Source organism: Rhinoderma darwinii, chromosome 1 (genome assembly GCF_050947455.1).
Source record: "Rhinoderma darwinii isolate aRhiDar2 chromosome 1, aRhiDar2.hap1, whole genome shotgun sequence".
In the NCBI taxonomy this organism is placed as follows: Eukaryota; Metazoa; Chordata; class Amphibia; order Anura; family Rhinodermatidae; genus Rhinoderma; species Rhinoderma darwinii.
In genome coordinates, this window is record NC_134687.1 from 168,858,857 (window position 1) to 168,882,574 (window position 23,718).

Genomic DNA, 23,718 nt, shown 5'->3' on the forward strand with positions numbered 1-23,718 from the left:
ATGTACTAAAAGGGGCATTTCAGAATGCCCTGGGTTGCAATAGGAATGACCTCCTAAACCCTAAACCGAAAAGAATGGAGGAGGAATCCATCAGGATGATAGGTACCTTCGATTCGGCTAACAGGGAGGTGAGGGAAGTCCTTCAACGATTTTGGGGTATCTTAAAAGCTGACCCGGATGTAGGGGACCTGGTGGGGGATTACCCTCTGATAACATACAGGAGGGGACGCAACCTGAGGGATCGTCTTGTTCACAGCCATTTACAACCGCAGACTCAGGTCAATACTTGGTTGAAGAGTACTGAAGGGACCTTTAGATGCGGGACATGTAAAGCTTGCGAGTCTGTTTTGTGCAGTAGGAAATTTACGAGCACTAAAACTGGAAGAACATTTGACAACAGGTCATTCATTAATTGTAAGACGAAAGGAATTGTCTATCTTATCACATGTAAGTGTGGTCTACAATACGTGGGCAAGACTGGTAGGGAGTTCAGGAGGAGGATCCGTGACCACGTAGGGGATGTCAGAAGAAAAGTGGACACCCCGGTGGCGCGACATGTGTGGTCATGCCATGATGGGGATTCCACAGTTCTGGCCTTTCAGGGAATCGAACACGTTAGACCACTCCTGAGAGGGGGGAATCTTGATAGAAAGATTCTACAAAAAGAGGCGGAATGGATTTTCCGCATGCAGACCATCAACCCTCATGGCCTGAATGAACAAATTTCCTACTCCTGCTTTCTCTAATTTCTGGGCATGACCGAGTGCCCTAGTTGTTTATTGAGGGGGCGCTGGTGGGCAATGATAGGGTGTCACTTAGTGACCCTGCTGGAACAGTGCCCTTTTGGTTGTTAATATATTTATCCTTTCTGGTCTGGTATGGGCAAATTGATCTATGATATCCAGGGCCGGTGCCCCCCTTTTTTGTAGAACTCTGTGACTTTATGTGTATCTACGGTGCTGAACAACGTAGTCAATGATGTGACAGTCCGTACCCCGAGATTTGCCCCTGGTGAGTGCGCTAATTCCCCCCTGTTCCTTTCAATGTTCCTAACTGCTTGGGACAGTGGTGGTGAGTACAGGAGGGGAATATGATCGTTACCCATTTACTCTGTGTTTTGTCGATTGACATATCAGGAGCCGCGTCTAGCGTCCCCTGGTTACTATGGACACGTTCGTTGTCCGGGCGCCCTGATTGGTCGGCTAGAAGGAGGCAAGCCGCCTCCTGCACGTCACAGCTGTGCCGTGTCGAACTTGGATTGGCGGCTGCCCCCGATGACGATGTCTGAAGGGCGGGCTCTTAACCTTAAAAGCCCATGATTTCTCCGGCGCGTGTGCGGCCAGTACATCAGAGCCGTATGCGTGGCTGGAGGTTAAAATAAGCACATAAACAGTGCTATCCAGTGTTCTACCTTTAGAAATTTAACTACCTATGTATATCAATCCCTGATGAGGTATTGTTTTAGTGACAATGCTGAAACGCGTAGGATCTTGATACATTGATACATTGACATTTTTGGCAAGATTGTAGCGAATCAATATATCATAAATAGGGAGAGTTAGTCCTGGGTGCTTTGAAATATACCATTACCCTGGACACTTCCTTTTCGCCTAACACTTGCTTATGCCTGTTTTCTTGGAAATAGTGGCTGGTTGAGCCATTTTTAACAAATTTATAATAAAAGTATTTTAATCGTTCTTTCAGGCGGTGAATCTATTAGTTTATGAACGACATCATATATCGAAACTACAGTGAATTTTTTCCTTCACAAATTCTATTGTGGTGTATCCCTGGTTATCAGTAATATGTATTTATACTATATAGGTGTTGCCTGTATTTATAATGCATAATAAGAAAGCCACTCCAGGAAAATAACTGGATAATCAACCATTGAATAGTGGTGTATCTGCTTGTTAACCCATTTACATTTATAGTTGCACAATGTTTTAATTGCTCTCTATTTAGGATATAGTGTTGAAATTGATATTATACTGTGAACTCAGGTAGAGAGGTGTGGGCAGGTAACATAAGTTCACAGTGTAGTGTTTTAGATTATACTATGCGCCCAGACCTGGGAGGTTCAGACAGGTAACACAGTTTCATCTGAGGCCTAATGCAAGGGCAATTAAATACAGCGAATAAAGGTATGGCTGATTCTTTTGTTTAACTGGAGTGTTCCTTTAACAGTGCTTCATCCACAGCTCCCCTCGGATATCCTAATCTATAAGGGCAGCCATCCATATCTGTCTGTACAGATGGATGTTGAAATACGGAGGATGTGATCCTCTGCCAAGGTAGTTAGGACTGGGTGCTTAGACACCAGTGTTGGGATACCGAGGTGTCCTGTGAAATGAAGGCCAACCCAATCAAACTTAAAATGCATGGGTCAAGGGTATTGGTGCTGGTATCAAATGCAGAATGCACCGAAAGAGGCATACTCCTCCCAGGAGCGTATTGTACCCTTAATCCCGTATTCCGCATTGATGTGGTGGATCAGAAGGGAAGAACTCCTGTGACTCCCCAAAAAAGGCTCGACTTTCCCCTGTGAGACTCCAGACAATTCCTTTTGGATTTGGCATCGTACTGAGAAAGCTCCTGCTAGACTTCAGTGAGGAAGTGGATGCCATGGAGAAACTGAAGGATTTCCAACATCGAGCCACCATTCAGTTCGAACATGACACTACAAAGATCACAGGAATCATGAACAACCTTGTGATGGACTCGGAAGTGTCTTGGTGGTAAAGCTTGTTTGGATATAGTCCCAAGGCCAATTCCTTCTTTAACTTCTCATCCACCCGGTGATAATCCTTCTCATTCTCGTAGTAATTATGTACTTTGGACTGTTCGTCGTGTACAGACGAATTAAAGGACTGATCGACCAAGTAAAACGAGGTCAAACAGAAAGACATGAATATATTCATAGACGGGGTTTAAGGATATAATGATACAGTCCTGCGACCCGGAATTGTTTGTTGGGGGTGTGTATGTATGTGTATGTATATATATATAAATATATATATATATATATATATATATATATATATATATATATATATACACAGTGAAGGAAATAAGTATTTCATTCCTTGCTGATTTTGTAAGTTTGCCCACCGTCAAAGACATGAACAGTCTAGAATTTTTAGGCTAGGTTAATTTTACCAGTGAGAGATAGATCATATAAAAAAAAAAAACTGAAAATCACATAGTCAAAATTATATATATTTATTTGCATTGTGCACAGAGAAATAAGTATTTGATCCCCTACCAACCATTAAGAGTTCAGCCTCCTCCAGACCAGTTACACACTCCAAATCAACTTGGTGCCTGCATTAAAGACAGCTGTCTTAAATGGTCACCTGTATAAAAGACTCCTATCCACAGACTCAATTAATCAGTCTGACTCTAACCTCTACAACATGGGCAAGACCAAAGAGCTTTCTAAGGATGTCAGGGACAAGATCATAGACCTGCACAAGGCTGGAATGGGCTACAAAACCATAACTAAGACGCTGGGTGAGAAGGAGACAATGGTTGGTGCAATAGTAAAAAAATGGAAGACATACAAAATGACTGTCAATCGACATCGATCTGGGGCTCCATGCAAAATCTCACCTCGTGGGGTATCCTTGATCCTGAGGAAGTTGAGAGCTCAGCCGAAAACTACACGGGGGGAACTTGTTAATGATCTCAAGGCAGCTGGGACCTCAGTCACCAAGAAAAACATTGGTAACACATTACGCCGTAATGGATTAAAATCCTGCAGTGCCCGCAAGGTCCCCCTGCTCAAGAAGGCACATGTACAGGCCCGTCTGAAGTTTTCAAATGAACATCTGGATGATTCTGAGAGTAATTGGGAGAAGGTGCTGTGGTCAGATGAGACTAAAATTGAGCTCTTTGGCATTAACTTAACTCGCCATGTTTGGAAATGCTGCCTATGACCCAAAGAACACCGTCCCCACTGTCAAGCATGGAGGTGGAAACATTATGTTTTGGGGGTGTTTCTCTGCTAAGGGCACAGGACTACTTCACCGCATCAATGGGAGAATGGATGGAGCCATGTACCGTCAAATCCTGAGTGACAACCTCCTTCCCTCCACCAGGACATTAAAAATGGCTCGTGGCAGGGTCTTCCAGCACGACAATGACCCGAAACATACAGCCAAGGCAACAAAGGAGTGGCTCAAAAAGAAGCACATTAAGGTCATGGAGTGGCCTAGCCAGTCTCCAGACCTTAATCCCATCGAAAATGTATGGAGGGAGCTGAAGATCTGAGTTGCCAAGCGACAGCCTCGAAACCTTAACCCCTTAACGCTCCAGGACATACTATTATGTCATGGTAAGTGCATCGTTCGCGCTCCATGACATAATAGTATGTCATGGAGTAAACACGGCGCCGTTCGCGCGGGGCGCGTTCATGAGCTGTGACAGCTGCTGTTTCCGACAGCACACTATCACTGCTCAATGTCCCGGGACCGATCGCGGAGCTCCCCCGCCGATTAACCCCTCAGAAGCCGCGTTCAATAGCGATCGCGGCTTCTTAGGGGTTAATCCGCCATCGCCGGCCTGCTACACGATAGCGGCCGGCGATGGTGACTATGGCAACCGGACACCAAACAATGGCGTCCGGCTATGCCATAGACGGAAGCCTAGTGGGTCCTGACAACGTCAGGACCCACTATGCTTGCTGTCAGTGAGTAGCTGACAGTTCTAATACACTGCACTACGCATGTAGTGCAGTGTATTAGAATAGCGATCAGGGCCTCCTGACCTCAAGTCCCCTAGTGGGACAAAGTAATAAAGTTAAAAAAAAGTTAAAAAAAGTTGTGTAAAAATAAGAAAATAAAAGTTTTAAAAGTATTAAAAGTAAAAATCCCCCTTTTTACTTTATCAGTCATTTATTATTAATAAAAATATATAAACAAACAAATAAACTATACATAATTGGTATCGCCGCGTCCGTAATGGCCTGAACTACAAAATTATTTTGTTATTTATCCCGCACGGTGAACGCCGTAAAAAAAAATAATAATAAACCGTACCACAATCACAATTGTTTGGTCACTTCACCTCCCAAAAAATTGAATCAAAAGAGATCAAAAAGTCGCATGTACCTAAAAATGGTACTGATCGAAACTACAGTTCGTTACGCAAAAAATAAGTCCTCGCACGGCTTTATTGATTGAAAAATAAAAACGTTATGGCTCTTAGAATAAGGCAACACAAAAAGTGAATGATTGTTTACAAAACGTATTTTATTGTGCAAACGCCATAAGACATAAAAAAAAACTATAAACATCTGGTATCGCCGTAATCGTATCGCCCCGCAGAATAAAGTGAATGTCATTTATAGCGAACAGTGAACGCGGAAAAAAAAATAGAATAAAAAACAATAGTAGAATTGCTGTTTTTTAGTCACCACGCCACCTAAAAATAGAATAAAAACTGATCAAAAAGCCGCATGCACCCCAAGAAAACTACAATGGATTCCTCAAGGGGTCTAGTTTCCAAATTGGGGTCACTTTTGGGGGGTTTCCAATGTTTTGGCGCCACAAGACCTCTTCAAACCGGACATGGTGCCTAATAAAAAAGAGGCCTCAAAATCCACTAGGTGCTCCTTTGCTTCGGAGGCCGGTGCTTCAGTCCATTAGCATGCTAGGGCCACATGTGGGATATTTCTCAAAACTGCAGAATCTGGGCAATACGTATTAAGTTGCGTTTCTCTGATAAATCCTTTTGTGTTATAAAAAAAATGGTATAAAGAGGATTTTCTGACAAAAAAAAAAGTTAATTTCACCTCTACTTTGCTCTAAATTTCTGTGAAACACCTAAAGGGTTCATAAACTTTCTAAATGCTGTTGTGAATACTTTGAGGGGTCTAGTTTCTAAAATGGGGTGTTTGATAGGGGTTTCTAATATATGGGCCCCTCAAAGCAACTTCAGAACTGAACTGGAACCTAAAAAAATAAATAAATGAGGCAATACTTTGCTTCTCACATTATACTGATAATGAGCTGTGCCCACCCCGAGATGACCCCGGTTTCGACCGTTTGTATAAACGGAGACCCCTATTAGACCGTTCCAGTGCCCGGTTTTCCCAAGAATACACCCCCGAGAAGTGTATTTCTATTGATGAGTCCCTGGTACATTTTAAAGGGAGGGTTCAATCCCGCGAGTACCTGCCGGGTAAGAAGGCAAGGTATGGCGTGAAGATGTATAAGCTGTGAGAGTGCATCAGGGTATACCTACAGATTTAGGATATATGAAGGAAAGGCCACCCCGAAACCAGACTGCATCCTGGACTACAATAGGTACATGGGAGGGATGGACTTGTCAAATCAAGTCCTGAAGCCCTACAGCGCCATGCGGTGTGGTATAAGAAGCTGGCCGGGCAAATCATACAGATGGCTTTGTACAATGCGTACGTGCTACGTCGATGTGCAGGCCAGAGGGGAACTTTCCTGGAATTTCAAGATCTAATCTTTAGGGACCAGGAAGGGGGAAGGGGGGGCACCCAGTACTTCTGGAAGCGAGGCCACACGCATCGTACCAGGGCAACACTTTCCAGGAGAAGTTCCCCAAACCGGTGGAAAGAGAAAGAGTCAAAAGAGGTGCAGAGTCTGCTATAAGAGGGGGATAAGGGAGGACACATTATACCAATGTGACACGTGTCCCGAAAAACCAGGGCTCTGTATAAAAGATTGTTTTAAAATGTATCATACATCCCTTGATTTTTTATTTACCCTGATGCACTCCGCACAGCTTACCCCCCTCATCTTTCCCTTCTGAACCCTGCCGTATGCCCAGGCAGCTGATAACAGCCACATGTAGGGTATTGCCATATCCAGGAGAACCCACATTACAGTTTAAGGGGTGTATATCTCCGGTGGCGCATGCTGGGCACACTATATCGGACACTGACATGCCATATATATATATATAAAATTGCAAATCTCACACTGCACCATCTGCTGCGCATTATCTTTTACACAATACCTGTGGGGTCAAAATGCTCACTACACCTCTAGATGAATGTCTTAAGGGGTGTAGTTTTTAAAATGGGGTCACTTCTCGGGGGTTTCAACTCTACTGGTACCTCAGGGGCTTCTGCATACATGACTTAGCACCAGAAAAGCTCCAGTAGGCCAAATGGTGGTCCTTTCCTTCTGAGCCCTTCCATGGGCCCAAACGGCAGTTTATCACCACAAATGGGGTATTGCCGCACTAAGGACAAATCGGGCAACAAAATGGGGTATGTTGTTCCTTGTGAAAATAAGAAATTTTGATAAAAAATGACATCTTATTGGAGAAAATATCATTTTTTTCATTTCACAGCCCAATTCAAATAGGTGCTGTGAAAAAACTGTGCGGTCAAAATGATAACAAAAACCATAAATGAACTCCTTGAGGGGTGTAATTTCCAAAATGGGGTCACTTCTGGTGGGTTTCCATTGTTTTGATACCTCTGGGGCTCTGCAAATGCGACATGGCACCCGAAAACCAATCCAGCAATATCTGGACTCCAACAAACACATAGCGCTCCTTCCCTTCTGAGCCCTCCCATGGGCCCAAACGGCAGTTTATCACCACAAATGGGGTATTGCCGCACTAAGGACAAATTGGGCAACAAGATGGGGTATGTTGTTCCTTGTGAAAATAAGAAATTTTGAACAAAAATGACATCTTATTGGAAAAAATATCATTTTTTTCATTTCACAGCCCAATTCAAATAGGTGCTGTCAAAAAACTGTGCGGTCAAAATGATAACAAAAACCATAAATGAATTCCTTGAGGGGTGTAATTTCCAAAATGGGGTCACTTCTGGTGGGTTTCCATTGTTTTGATACCTCAACACCTCTTCAAACCTGACATGCTGCCTAAAATATATTCTAATAAAAAAAGAGGCCTCAAATTGCACTAGGTGCTTCTTTGCTTCTAGGGCTTGTGTTTTAGTCCACGAGCGCAGTAGGGCCACACGTGGGACATTTCTAAAAACTGCAGAATCTGGACAATACATATTTAGTAGTATTTCTCTGGTAAAACCTTCTCTGTTACAGAAAAATTTTGAAAAAAATTGAAATTCAGCAGAAAAAATGAAATTTGCAAATTTAATTTCCACTTTGCTTTAATTCCTGTGAAATGCCTGAAGGGTTAAAAAACTTTCTATATGCTGTTTTGAATACTTTGAGGGGTCTAGTTTTTAAAATGGGGTGTTTTATGGGGGTTTCTAATACATAGGCCCCTCAAATCCACTTCAGAACTGAACTGGTACCTTCAAAAAAAGGCTTTTGACATTTTCTTAAGAATATGAGAAATTACTGTTTATGTTCTAAGCCTTGTAACGTCCAAGAAAAATAAAATAATGTTCAAAAAACGATGCCAATCTAAAGTAGACATATGGGAAATGTGAACTAGTAACTATTTTGGGTGGTATAACCGTCTGTTTTTCAAGCAGATGCATTTAAATTCTGAAAAATGCTATTTTTTGTAAATTTTCTCTAAACTTTGCAATTTTTCACAAATAAAGACTGAATATATCGACCAAATTTTACAACGAACATGAAGCCCAAAGTGTCACGAGAAAACATTCTCAGAATCGCTTGCATAGGTTTAAGCATTCCGACGTTATTACCACATAAAGTGAAATATGTCAGATTTGAAAAATGGGCTCTGAGCCTTAAGGCCCAAACTAGGCTGCGTATTTAAGGGGTTAATGATTTACAGATGATCTGCAAAGAGGAGTGGGCCAAAATTCCATCTAACATGTGTGCAAACCTCATCATCAACTACAAAAAACGTCTGACTGCTGTGCTTGCCAACAAGGGTTTTGCCACCAAGTATTAAGTCTTGTTTGCAAAAGGGATCAAATACTTATTTCTCTGTGCACAATGCAAATAAATATATATAATTTTGATTATGTGATTTTCTGTGTTTTTTTTTATATAATCTATCTCTCACTGGTAAAACTAACCTAGCCTAAAAATTCTAGACTGTTCATGTCTTTGACAGTGGGCAAACTTACAAAATCAGCAAGGGATCAATTACTTATTTCCTTCACTGTATATATATATATATATATATATATATATATATATAAAAATCCAAAAAACAGGCAGCACACCGTAGTTTAAGTGAAAGTAGAGGGTACTTTATTGCCCCATGTGCGATGTTTCAGCTCTATCCACTAGAACCTTTCTCAAGCAAAAGACATGTGAACACACAGCAGTATAAAACAAGGTGCCAATCAGCAAATACAAAATCAATAATCAAGTACATAGTGTCAAAAAACAGACAATATAGAAAATAGAGACGCAATAGATCAATGTAAAAAAAAAACAGTGTAAAAAACAGCACACATACAGTAGTGACTTTACGATAGTGAGTGTAACTGTACTCAGGATATGTGCAATATACTGTAAAGTATCAATACACACTGATACAGACATCTGTGTAATTGTGAAAAAAACAATTGCTTTTAAAAAACGATATCACCTGAGGAGACACGATCACCAAACCGCAATGGCGGCGTCCACGAAGCGCTACTGTGCATGCGCGGAAATATAGCACAATAGTACGGTATCCCGGATGTGAAGCGCAAATTCGCGCCTGCGTACTGGGCATATAGAGAACACGGTCGCCATCTTGAATAGTGGCAAAGGGGTAAGTACCTAGGCGCAGCGTTGTGCCTGCGCACTAATGTTGCAAAGTCATAAAAATGACAATTTAAGGATGTTAATTATGTGAGGATAGTCACCATATGGCAGGCACCGGAGAGTATATGTCGCAAGGACCCATACATATCTCAATAGAAAGCAGCAGCACTCTGTAGCAAATCCCACTGTAGTGACGGGTGCACAGCAGGTAATCCTGATCCAAGGATTATATAGTATATCAAGAAGAAATTCCGCAGCACTCCAATATAAGCAAAAATAAAGTGATTTATTCAATCAATGCAGAGAATTGTTTATTGTGTGTGTGTGTGTGTGTGTGTGTGTGCGTGTGTGTGTATAGATCTATATATATATAGATAGATAGATAGATAGATAGATAGATAGATAGATAGATAGATAGATAGATAGATAGATAGATAGATAGATAGATAGATAGATAGATAGATAGATACATACATACATACATACATAGTGTATATATATATATATTTATTTGTGAAGTGTAAATCTGACTTAATGGGTCGTACAAAAACTTTCAAGGTGTACATAAAAACATTAGGTGTAGATATGTGTCCGCAACATAGGCATACTCAGTGAGGTCATGCCGTCCCACAGTGAGGGAGTGTGTACGTGTAGGCGGGCATGTATTTACAGCTGCTAGTTACCCCATTTACATGTGTACCTTTCCCGTGTTTATGGAGGAGTAGTGAGAGATGCTGTTTGAGCATGAATCTCTATGTACATATTGTTTGGGGGGAATATTTACCCTTTCATCTATGACAGCACCCCTGGAGAGACGTCCCATCCGCTGGATAGGAAACCTGAGGATATAAAAAGGGACACACCTCTCCACACACCCAGTCAGGTTTCCTTTCCTCCGGATGGAAGGATTGTCCTGAGGAAAACACTTCTCCTGGGGTTGTAGACCCCCTAGCAAGGTCTTACCTTATTTTCACTAGGGGTGCTCTGAAAGGTGTAAGTCTCTTTTTTAGGGAGCAACCTTGAGCCTGGTACAGGTACTCTCTCCTCTCCCGGGCCATCGCCTCCCTCCTTGGAGGTGGTTTAAGGTCCACAACGTGGTCCTTCCTCTGGCGGGGAGCGGTTTCCCTAGGTCACGTTCGGCTCTCTTGGCTGGGCTGGTGGCTTCCCGCACATTCATTGAGACTTCCGGTCGCCGCGACGCGTCACTTCCGGCATGGTGACGCGTCCAACACTCCAGGAGGCGTTGGTTCCGGTGACCCATGCGGGGAGGAGGCGCTCCAGCGTCCGGAGCTGAGGGCCTCCCAGCCAATCCATGGCCTATTTAGGCCTGAAACAGCATGAGCTTCAGTCTCCAGTCTTCTTCCTCCATTATGGAAATGCCAGGATAAGCACCAGGACGCACTGACCGCTCCGATGCCAAATCCTCCAGTCCGGTACTTGAGGACGCCAGGAATATGGGGTATGATGAAAAACCCTCTTCCTTACTAAATACTGTTCCCCTTTCTTTTGTACATATGTTTAGGCCAGGGATTGTCCTAGAAAAAAAAAAGGATAAGGCCCACAACAAGGAATGTGCTATATGTAAAAAGAAACTGGCATCATCCTATAATAAAAGGCTGTCAGAAATGTTGACAACATTATCTCAGAAGAGTCTACAAACTTAGCCGCAAGTATCAAGGATATTGTGAGGGCAGAAGTTAGGAACTCCCTAAAGTCCCTTAAGGAAAAAAGATTTACCATCTGCCTCTTCTAGCCGGATAGACTCCGATTCCTCAGCTGAGGAGGATCCTCAACTAGGAGAAGGGGAGTACAGCTCCTTAGGTTCCTCAGGTGAGGACGAGGGAGGGAGGAATTTGTTCCCAACAGAGGACATAAACCGCTCCTCAAAACAGTAAGGGCTACCATGATCATAGATGATCCCAAGGAACCTCGGTCCGTCCAGGACATAATGTTTCAAGGCCTAGGGTTTAAGAAAAATAGAACCTTTCCCAATCATAGGAACATTACCAGCTTCATTAAAAGAGAATGGAAACATCCTGATAGGATTAGGTATGTAAGGACTGGGATATCACCCCTAGACTCGATGCTCCAGTAGCTAAGATTTCAAGGAAAGGCTCCCTTCCCTTTGAAGATGTAGGCTCCTTGTCTGACCCTATGGATAGAAAGGCCGACTTCTATCTAAAAAAGTCCTGGGAAGCCTCTACGGGGGCCTTTAAACCAGGCATTGCAGTCACTTGTGTGGCCAGATCCCTGAAAATTTAGCTCGCACAATTGGAGCTTGATCTAAAAGATAAGACCCCTCGTGATCAAATCTTATCTGCCCTTCCAACACTTTCCAAGGCCGCAGACTTCTTGGCAGATGCCTCAGTAGACTCTGTACGCCTTTCCGAAAGATCAGCAGCCATGTCAAATTCCGCTAGACGAGCTATATGGCTGAAAACCTGGAAAGGAGACACTGGATCCAAAGGGAAGCTGTGCGCTATTCCCTGCTCGGGAGATTATCTCTTTGGGCCTCCGCTTGACGACCTTCTGGAAAAAGCGTTGGATAGCAAGAAGGGGTTCCCTACACAAGCAAGGCCAACAAAAGATTCCTTTCGTCCCAAAGGGCCTAATAACAAAAGACCTAACCCTAGATGACAGGACTTTAGATCCTCAAGATTTACAAGGAAGAATAAGTGATTTCTCTTCAGGCCCCAAAGGGACCATAAAAATAGAGACCAACAAAGGGTCCATGGTGGGGGGTCGTCTTTCCCTGTTTTTCAAGGAATGGCAGAAGATATCAGCGAATCCTTGGATTCTAGGAATCATAAAAACGGGGTACGTGCTAGAGTTCAGATCTCTTACCCCAGACAGATTTTTCCCCACAAGGGTTTTAAGGCACCCGGAGCAGCAAAAAATCCTAGAATTAGAAGTCCTGTCACTCATAAAAAAAGGAGTTCTAATTCAGGTTCCAAGCATAGAGACAGGTCAGGGCTTTTATTCCCCTCTCTTCCTCGTGAGCAAACCAGGAGGAAAACACAGGGCCATTATAAACTTAAAGAGATTAAATCTTTATCTGACCTACAAAAAATTCTGCATGGAGAGCATTGCGTCAACTATAAATCTCCTCTCCAGGGATTGCATGTTGGCATCAATAGACCTGGAGGACGCTTACTACCACGTACCCATATGGCATCATCATCAAAAATATCTGAGGGTAGCAGTGACACTCAATCGGTTTTTACTTCATCTACAATACAGAGCCCTCCCCTTTGGCATCTCACAAGCCCCAAGGGTATTTTCAAAACTAATAGCGGAAATTACCTCTTACATCAGGACGAACGATATCCTCCTGATCCCGAACCTGGATGATTTTTTGTTGGTCACAGAAACATCTCAACATCTCAAACCTTGACCCTACAAATACAAATAGTTTGCTCTATACTAGCAAAATTAGGATGGAACATAAATGTAAAAAAATCAAATTTAAACCCATCAAAAAGATGCATATTCCTAGGAACTCTGCTAGACTCCTCCATCAGATGTCCTTCCTTCCAGAAGACAAAGTCAATCCCCTGATAGACAGAATATCAGAGATCTACCTAGGCCATATGACATCTTTCAGGAAAGCTATGTCTGTCCTGGGCCTCATGACATAATGCATCCCAACTGTACTATGGGCTCACTTCAGGTCCAGGGCCCTACAGTGGGACATTTTAAATCAGTGGGACAGGAGCAGTCTCTCCCTAGACCAACCCCTACACATCTCATCCGCAGTAAGGCTGTCTCTCAGATGGTAGTTGAACAGGGAGAACCTCATGCGGGGTATTCCATGGAAGGTAACCCCTACTCTCAACATTACCACAGATGTGAGTACTTGGGGGTGGGGAGCTCATTATGACTCCTCTTCTCTTCAGGGTCAGTGGGATCAACGGACTATTCAGAAATCCTCCAACTTCAGGGAACTGGCGGCAGTTCTTCAGGCGTTGAAGAGATCCATACCAGCAATTTCAGGTCAACACTTAAAGATCTATTCCGACAACACGACCACAGTGTCTTATATAAATCAGCAGGGGGGTACAAGATTGGCCTCGCTGATGGACTTCTCCTCACAGATCTTTTTTCTGGCAGAACACCACCTATTGACCCTATCGGCCCTAAGGGAAAAGACAACCAGGTGGAAGACTTCCTAAGCCGAGAAAGGCTTTGTCAATCAGAATGGTGCCTAAATACAGCAGTATTTCAGAAAATTATCCTCAAATGGGGGACCCTATCAATAGATCTATTTGCGTCCATCGAAAACAGACCCAAAGATTCTTTGCCCTAGAACCTTTAGACCACCCAACAGCAATAGACGCATTCTCCCAGTGTTGGAGTCAAGAGAGGGGTTACCCCCCCCACTTGAACCTACTCCCAAGAGTAGTAATAAAGGTCAGAGAAGACAAGGCCAGTGCGATATTAATAGCCCCCTTCTGGCCAAAGAGACCATGGTTCACGTGGTTGAGGAAAATGTCTTTACACCAACCATGGGTTCTCCCGAACATGTCAGATCTCCTATATCAGGGCCCAGTAATACACCCCGACATTCAGAAGCCCCATCTGACAGCCTGGAAACTGAAAGGATAATCCTTAGGCAAAGAGGATTCTCAGAATCCGTCATTTCCACCCTACTAGCCAGTAGGAAACCGGTTACCTCAAAAATATAAAAAGGAAAAAGGGAATGGGAGGAAACCTCCAGCTCACCAGTCAAATGCTCCTGTGTTGGTATTCGCCCGGATCAACCGCGACGGCACACGGCAGACAAATGCAGAAAAAACGGAGAGGATCCAGCGAAGTGTGGTATGAATTGGAAAAACTCAATTTCCACTTTATTAGAAAACAAGCTGACAAAGCTTTGTACAAAACACCAGGAGGAAAACAAGGTGGTGATATGTGGCAATAAAATAGCCTACGCGTTTCAAGCATTAGCTGTGCTCTTAATCATGGCTAGGTCAAATGAGCTTCTGCAAGGCAACAGAGTGAATATATACTACGAGAGTAGGAGGCTGTACCTGAGGCGTGACGACACTCTCAGGTGTAGTAATTACACATAAGGAAGTCAATCTTCCGTAACCGATAAGTTAAAAAGTATCTATATACTAGATGCATATTAAGACAATATAATCCTATATATAATGGAGAGAGAGCCCGGGAAAAACAGAAATCTAGCTGGAATAAATTGTGTGAGAACGTATTCTCACAATAGAAAAAACAAAATCGTTGGTCGGGGATCGCGTAACTGAGGCTTGCAGAGCGTCATCTGACAAATGTCAAAACATGGAAAAAAATGTGAAGGAAGGAAACCACGGAGAAAAATGCATACATACTAAATGAGGAAAAACAAACAACTGAATGAAAACATATGTGAACACTCGGGAAAGAAACATACAAATGTGTAATGAAATTGCATCACTGGTGAGACTCATGAACAGCAGCTCCGGAACATGCCTTATACTTAATACGACATATATATATGATACATGTAATACATTATTAATATAGATGGTATATTAAAAGAGATGGAAAATAATGATGATAATGATGATAATGTGTGGCAAAAAATTCATAATGATACAGCCATACTAATGAAAAATAAAGCAGCCGGAGACGATCTTTTTGTAATACATTAAATAATGAAAAAATAATTTATGCATGATAAATAAAAATAAATAAAAAAAAAATGAAAAAATATATGTGTGAGCTCAGATGATTTATATGAACGAATTTCATTTATAATAAAAAAAGGGAACTAAATCCCGATGTGGGAAATCTTACATATAAAAAAGTGAAGGACATAAGAACGGGAAATCTTGGTGAAGAATTGACGGACTGAGAATATAAATGACAAATAGATGAATTAGTATCATACAATCCTATGCTTTGGTCAACCAAATATAAATAAGTGTAAATTGTAATACACATGTAAATATCCATTAATGAATATAATAGTGTGTTTGATAAAACACTTATATAATGAATAGATGCATGAAAGCTAACAGAAGTATAGCAGTCGCATAAAACCCAGAAGGAGTATAATGAAATAATACTCAAAAACTGACATGAGTATAACAATACCTTAAGAACAGGCGGGAGTGTAAAGGTCGTATAAGTGTAGCATTAGCGTTGATATAAGGGAGTCTATCTCGGAGAGAACCTGGAATATCAGTACTGGCCCAGTGTAACGGAACACTGAGCCAGTATAGCCGAAAACATGCCGCATTAGTAAATGCAAACTGGTAAGTGAAGTGTGCTATAGTAAAGCAAACCCCATGCTGCTGCTGAAGGTGCATGTCGGACTTGAGTATTATAAATAAATGTCAAAGGGACTGACAATTAAATCAGTGTATCACTAGAAACAGAATAATAGATGACCCCAAGTAAAGTACAAAAAGGGCATACCTGGATGGGAACCCGCAAATCGAACAGGAACCAAAGCTTCAAGGAGAAGAGAGCCACAATACTAATGTATGTTGGAATTAATTGTGTGATATAGACCATATATAACAGGGGGGAGAAGATGAATAAATAGAAGGTACTGATCTGACAGAGAGGGAACTAATATAAAAGTGTCAGTAATTAAACATTAGTTCCTTACGGAGGTTGAGACCACGTGGAAATCTGGTATTAAGATGATAAATCCAAAAAGCTTCCCGTGTCAGTAATCTATGTTTAAGATCGCCCCCCCCCCCCCTGGTGGTTTTAATCATTTTTTCTATGCCATATATTTTAAGAGAGTTGATATTTCTATTATGACAAGTGATGAAGTGTTTACTGGCGTTTGAGATGTTGACAATTGCCGGATTTCTAATATAGCTTAGATGTTCTAGAATTCTGACCTTTAACTTCCTTGTAGTACACCCCACATATTTTAAATTACACTGTGAGCATTCCACTATATAGACCACGTGGTCACTATTGCAATTAATATGGGTCTTGATTGGAAAATTAGTAGTATCATTAGAGTCAGAAAAGGTTTTGGTGGTTTTACTGACCGTACAGACCTTGCAGGGGTGAGACCCACATTTGTAGTAACCTGTGTAGTGCAACCATGTCGGGGGCTTTGTGTTTGATGCTAGGCATGAGGGGGAAAGGATGTTACCCAAAGTGGGTGCCCGACGGGAGACTACCCGGAAACCATTCGTTAAGATGGATTCAAGTTTGGCATCTTCAAATAATATGGGGATATATCGGTGTACCATGTTACGAATCTCGGAAAACTGGTTGCTGTATTGTAGTACAAGTGTTGGTTTCGATATGTTATTCGTTGCAGATATATCTGTTTGTTTTTGCCCTTTCAAGAGAAAGTAAATCCTGTCTGTCCTTCTGATTTACTATTGCTTGAGCCCGGTTTAACGTCCATTTCTTGTAACCTCTATTAGTTAATTTGTTACATATTTTTTGTTGTTCCACTAAAAAACCCTGTTTGTTAGTGCAATTTCTTTTTGCCCTGGTTATTTCTCCTACAGGTATTGACGAGATAGTGTGTCTAGGGTGACTGCTGGTGGCATGGAGAATTGTATTGCCTGAAATGGGTTTATGAAAGATCTCCGTTTGTATGCTCTTGCCTGCAAACCCTGTAAGTGTCAAATCCAAAAAATGGATGGTGGTAGAATGATGAGTATGTGTGAATTTCAAATTCAATGCATTAGAGTTAAGGAATTCCAAAAACTCGGGTATGGCAGATACAGAACCCTCCCAAATAATCAGGAGGTCATCTATGTATCTGCCATACCAGTGTATACATAATGAAATTGCATCACCAGTGATGCAATTTCATTACACATTTGTATATTTCTTTCCCGAGTGTTCACATATGTTTTCATTCAGTTGTTTGTTTTTCCTCATTTAGTATGTATGCATTTTTCTCCGTGGTTTCCTTCCTTCACATTTTTTTCCATGTTTTGACATTTGTCAGGTGACGCTCTGCAAGCCTCAGTATCCCCGACCAACGATTTTGTTTTTTCTATTGTGAGAATACGTTCTCACACAATTTATTCCAGCTAGATTTCTGTTTTTCCCGGGCTCTCTCTCCATTATATATAGGATTATATTGTCTTAATATGCATCTAGTATATAGATACTTTTTAACTTATCGGTTACGGAAGATTGACTTCCTTATGTGTAATTACTACACCTGAGAGTGTCGTCACGCCTCAGGTACAGCCTCCTACTCTCGTAGTATATATTCACTCTGTTGCCTTGCAGAAGCTCATTTGACCTAGCCATGATTAAGAGCACAGCTAGTGCTTGAAACGCGTAGGCTATTTTATTGCCACATATCACCACCTTGTTTTCCTCCTGGTGTTTTGTACAAAGCTTTGTCAGCTTGTTTTCTAATAAAGTGGAAATTGAGTTTTTCCAATTCATACCACACTTCGCTGGATCCTCTTCGTTTTTTCTACCTCAAAAATATATCTGAGGTCCTGGAAAGCCTTCTTGAATTTTGCAGGCAAGGATTTTAATCCTTTAACCAAATCAGATATCCCTTTAATATTGCATTTCCTCCAGGCAGGATTAAATAAAAACCTTAGGCCTAGTACGTTAAAGGTTCAAATTTCTGCTTTAAGTTCCTTTTTTTAATTCTAAATTAGCAGAACACCACTGGATCAAGAGATTCCTAACCGCTGCCTGCAGACTTAAACCCCAGATAAGATCCCCAGTTCCTCCCTGGGACTTAAATCTCGTTCTCCGGGCTATGATAAATCCATCATTTGAACCAATAGACTCTATCTCCTTGAAAATGCGGACACTTAAAATGACATTCTTGTTAGCCATTACATTAGCCCGTAGAGTGAGTGAGATTCAGGCCCTCTCTGCCTTCCCTCCACATACCCTACCGTTAGACGATAGAGTCATCTTAAAAACCTTACCAGGATTTCTTCCTAAAGTGGTCTCTCCTTTTCATTTAGACCTAGAAATTGTTCTTCCCTCCTTTTGTGATTCCCCAAAAAATCAGAGGGAACAACAGTTGAACTGCCTAGACATAAGAAGATGCCTAGTCCAGTATCTAAAGATTACCCAGGATCTAAGGTCCTCAGAAAATTTGTTTGTCCAGTTTCAGGGTCATAACAAGGGTTCAGCAGCCAGTAGAGCCACTATAGCGAGGTGGATTAAGCAGGCCATACAATTAACCTACATAAATCAGAAGCTCAAACCCCCAGATTTTTTCGGAGCTCACTCCACCAGGGCTGTGTCCACTTTGTGGGCCAAGAGAGCAGAGGCATCTTTAGACCAGATATGCAAGGCTGCCACATGGAGTTCTCCTCACACCTTTTTCAAGCACTACCGATTACAACTGCATACATCCTCTAAATTGGCCTTTGGTAGAAAGGTGCTCCAAGCTGTGGTTCCACCCTAAAAATACTGATTTCTATTTTACATCTTCAGGGGTGCTGTCATAGGGGAAAGGGTAAAAGATTGATTACATACCAGTAATCGTTTTTTCAAGAACCTATGACAGCACCCTGCTGTTACCCTCCCTATGGTTTGTGGCAGATGAGCCCTCATAAGGTAGATCGCTAACCTAAATTCAAAGGGATTTTTTAAAAATATTGTATATATAAAAGGTGAGAGGGAATTTCACTAGGGTGGTGCAAAAAGAAACATAAAAAAAACAAAAAAACAATATAAACTAAACTATTTCTTATCCTGAGTTCGTTCTAATGACTGGGTGTGTGGCGAGGGGTGTCCCTTTTTATATCTTCAGGTTTCCTGTTCACCGGATGGGACGTCTCTCCAGGGGTGCAGTCATAGGTTCTTGAAAAACCGATTACCTGTAAGTAATCAATCTTTTTTGTATATTTGATTATTTTACATTTTGTGTGTATGATTGGGTAGTGTGTAGGAACCCTTAGGGACAGGTAAGGTGCACACACCCTTGTAGGTAATTGCTACCTCGACCTTAGAAATTGTATGGTACATTCGATCATGGATTGAATGTTAGAGGGGGAATGGAAGGCGATGCTCCACCCCACAATTGGATTTCTAGGTACCGAGACATCACCTCCCCCTCAGGGATGTTAACCTGCCATGATAGTGACCTGGGTATCGGCCCACAAAGAATGTTTCATCTTCAATCAAGGTGCTGGAAAAGTAACGGACTGTGTATTGAGGCGAAAGGAAGGGCTAAGCCATTCCAAGGCTGACCGTGCGAGGGCATAAGTAGCCTTACACGGGTCGGCATGCTAAAATTGGATCGGCCACTGGAAAGACCCATTGACGCCTCTAAAGAGGAAGGAATTCCAAGCAAGAAAGAACAAGAACTCTGAGGTTCGTTGACTTCGAGGTTCCGTATGAGCTTCATTCATGTAACATCCATGGCCGCAGACCATCAGGATTACTCACCCCTCAACGGCCGCAGCCATGGAGACACCAGCGCTCACTTCCGCTCCACTCTGCTGTGTCCCGTAAAGGGCCAGTGTGCGCACATGTAAAAGATCAGCAATTAGGCCATGAACACCCTGGACTATAAGAAGGGCCCTGCCCCTTTGCTTATTGCCTGAACATTGCTAGTATTCTCATGATTTGCGTTCCTGAGCCTGTAAATGTTTGGAATCTTGTCCTACTGCACCTGTTGTCGTCCGCAACGTCTGGCACAACCTGCTGCACCTGTTGTCATCCGCCACGTCTGGCGCAACCTGCTGCACCCACCTCCATTCGTGCTAAAGCCTCTGCCAATACGGCGGATGACAGCAGGTTGTGCCAGATGTGGCAGGTGAAACAGGTTGCAGCAGATGTGGCGGATCACAGCAGGTGCGAAAGTCTTCCTCCCCGGCCGGGGCCGGGTTCTTCTTCGTTAAGAAGAGAGACGGATCACTTTAACCCTGCATTGACTATCGTGGTCTCAACCAGATCATGGTCAAGAACAAATACCCGTTGCCACTAATACCCGAACTGTTTGACCGTATACGAGGAGCCAGGACTTTTTCGAAACTAGACTTGCGTGGGGCTTACAATTGATCCAAATCCATCAAGGTGACGAGTGGAAGACGGCGTTCAGCACCCAAGACGGGCACTACGAATACCTGGTGAAGCCCTTCAGACTGTGTAACGCTCCTGCGGTCTTCCAGGAATTCGTCAATGATATCTTCCGAGATCTCCTCTGTCTGTGTTGTAGTCTATCTCGATGATATTTTGATTTTCTCTCCAGATCTGACGACTTATCGGAGGCATTTTCGTCAAATTCTACTGCGATTAAGGGAGAATCGTCTGTATGCTAAGCTGGAGAAGTGTGTCTTTGAAAATATTTCTCTGCCCTTCCTGGGCTACATCATCTCGGATTAAGGTCTCAAGATGGACCCACGTCCTCAAGGCCTGAGGTCCATACAGCGTTTTTTGGGATTCGCCAAGTTCTACCGGCAGTTTATCCCAAACTTCTCATCACTGACGGCTCCCATCTCTACCCTCATCAAGAAGGGTGTGAATGCAAAGGTGTGGACTCCAGAGGCAGAATCTGCATTTAATAGCCTCAAGAAAGCCTTCACTTCAGCCTCGATCCTCCATCATCCTGACGTGTCTCGGTAGTTCTTATTAGAGGTGGACGCTTCTTCTGTTGGTGCAGGTGCACTTCTGTTCCAGTAGTATGTGGCTATAACTCGAGACTTTTTTCTTCTACAGAGCGCAACTACTCTATTGGGGATCAGGAGCTACTGGTCATCAAATTGGCTCTGGAGGAGTGGAGACATCTGCTAGAGGGCGCAGTTCACCCCATACTGATAAACACCGACCACAAGTACCTCACCTATCTCCAGTCAGCTCAACTACTCAACCCCCGTCAAGCCATGTGGTCGCTGTTCTTCATTCGTTTCCAATTTATGCTCCACCACCGTCCCACTGACAAGAATGTGAAGGCCGATGCCCTGTCCATTTAAAACGGATGACACAGTGGAGTCCCTTCAAAGTATCATAGACCTGTCCTGCATTGTCACTGCCAATCCTTTGCAAGTTATAGACATCCCTCCGGGGAGGACTTTTGTTTGGTTGGCTGTCAGGAGAAGAATTTTCCGCTGGGGACGCAGCTCTTGGCAAGCTGTTGTTCGTAAGACCTGAGACCTGATTACTCATCATTTCTGGTGGTCCACACTACCCAAAGATGTTGTGGACTTTGTCTTTGTCTTTTCATGCACGGTGTGTGCTTCTAACAAGGTTGCTCACTTCAAGCCTGCCGGCCTGCTCCAACCTTTGCCTGTACCCAATGCCCCCTGGCAGCACCTTGCGATGGACTTTGTCACAGACCTTCCTCCCTCTGCAGGATGCAACACTGTCTGGGTGGTGGTGGTGGACCGGCTCTCGAAGATGGCACATTTTATCCCGCTGACCGGTCTTCCGTCTGCTTCTCGACTGGCAAATCTCTTTATCCAGCACATCTTCTGTTTACATGGCTTGTCCCTTCACATCGTGTCTGATCGGGGGGTTCAGTTCACCTCGAAATTCTGGAGAACCCTCTGTAAATTCCTGAATGTGAGATTGGACTTTTCCTCAGCTTATCATCCCCAGTCCAATGGTCAAGTAGAAAGGATTAAGCAGATCAGGGAGAATTATCTCTGCAACTTCATCTCCATGCAGCATGATGACTGGGTACAGCTTCTTCCATTTGCCGAGTTCTCATACAACAATCACACAAGTGAGTCCACCACTTCCTCACCATTCTATATTGTGTACAGTCAACATCCTAGAGTCCCTCTTCCTGTGTTGGCTACATTTCAGGTGCCCGCTGCTGACTCTGCATTTGGGGACTTTCTACAAATCTGGCAACAGTCGATCGCATGAAGCTAAAATAAATAAAAAGAAGGGAGCCGCATCCGTATCTTCCAGGTACCAAAGTTTGTCTGTCCTCACGGAATATTCGTTTAAAGGTGCCTTCGTACAAGTTTGCTCCCAGGTTCCTCGGACGCTTTGAGATACTGCAACTGATAAACCCTGTCTCCTATAAGGTCCGGCTGCCTCCTACCCTCAGAATCCCCAACTCCTTTCATGTGTCCCTCCTGAAACTGGTGGTCCTGAACCACTACAGTAAGACTTCCTGTTCCACTGTTGCTCCCAGCGGTTCATCTGATGTGTTTGAGGTAAAGGAGATCCTGGACCGCAAAAGGGTAGGAGGAAGGACTTTCTATTTGGTGGACTGGAGAGGGTTTGTTCCTGAGGAGAGGTCCTGGGAGCCAGAAGAGAATCGCAATGCCCTATCCTCATTAAGAAGCTCCTCTCTCGTATGTCCTTGCAAATGGTCCCTTAGTGTTTACACATGCCTTGCTACCTGTGTCCCGTGCTGTGTTCGTGTTCCTGAGCCTGTTAGTGTTTGGAATCTTGTCCTACTTCACCTGTTGTCGTCTGCCTTGTCTGGCGCAACTTGTGCACCTGCTGTCATCCGACACGTCTGGCGCAACATGCTGCACCCACTTCCATCCATGCTAAAGCATCTGTCACTGTCTGAACTATTCAGGTACCCTAGTGCAGGACTTTGTATTGATTGGGTGGTCTGTTGTTTGGCCAGCTGCCTCACGGCTACGGCGGTACGGCCTAGTGGGTCCACATAACCACAGACCATGATAGTTTGTTTGATGGACTTCGTATGAGCTTTGTTCGTTTGATGGACTTTGAGGCTTCGTACTATGGACTCTGAGGTTTCGTTTCGGCCTCATTCTACGGACACTAGACTCCTGAGTCTGAGGACTGGCGGGAAGGTGTCCTTGAGATAAGTGATGTTGTGTACCTAAGTTAACAGGGGGATTGTAAAGGGCAGTGTCCCATATATATATATATATATATAGATATATATATGTATGTGTGTGTGTGTGTGTTTATATGTGTATATATATGTGTGTATGTATATATATATATATATATATATATATATATATTGTCGCATGAGCCAGGGCATTAGAGACACAGCCCTGGTCATTGTCCTGCTTTGCTCTAAACTGATGGAGACAGAAGATACTGCTTTTGATCTCCAGTCTCCATATTTAAACTTCCCGCAGATGCTCATAAGTCGGCCGGTGATGTTTAATCACCGTGCCGACCCATGTTAGCCGGGGCGAGCTCCTCTCACCCC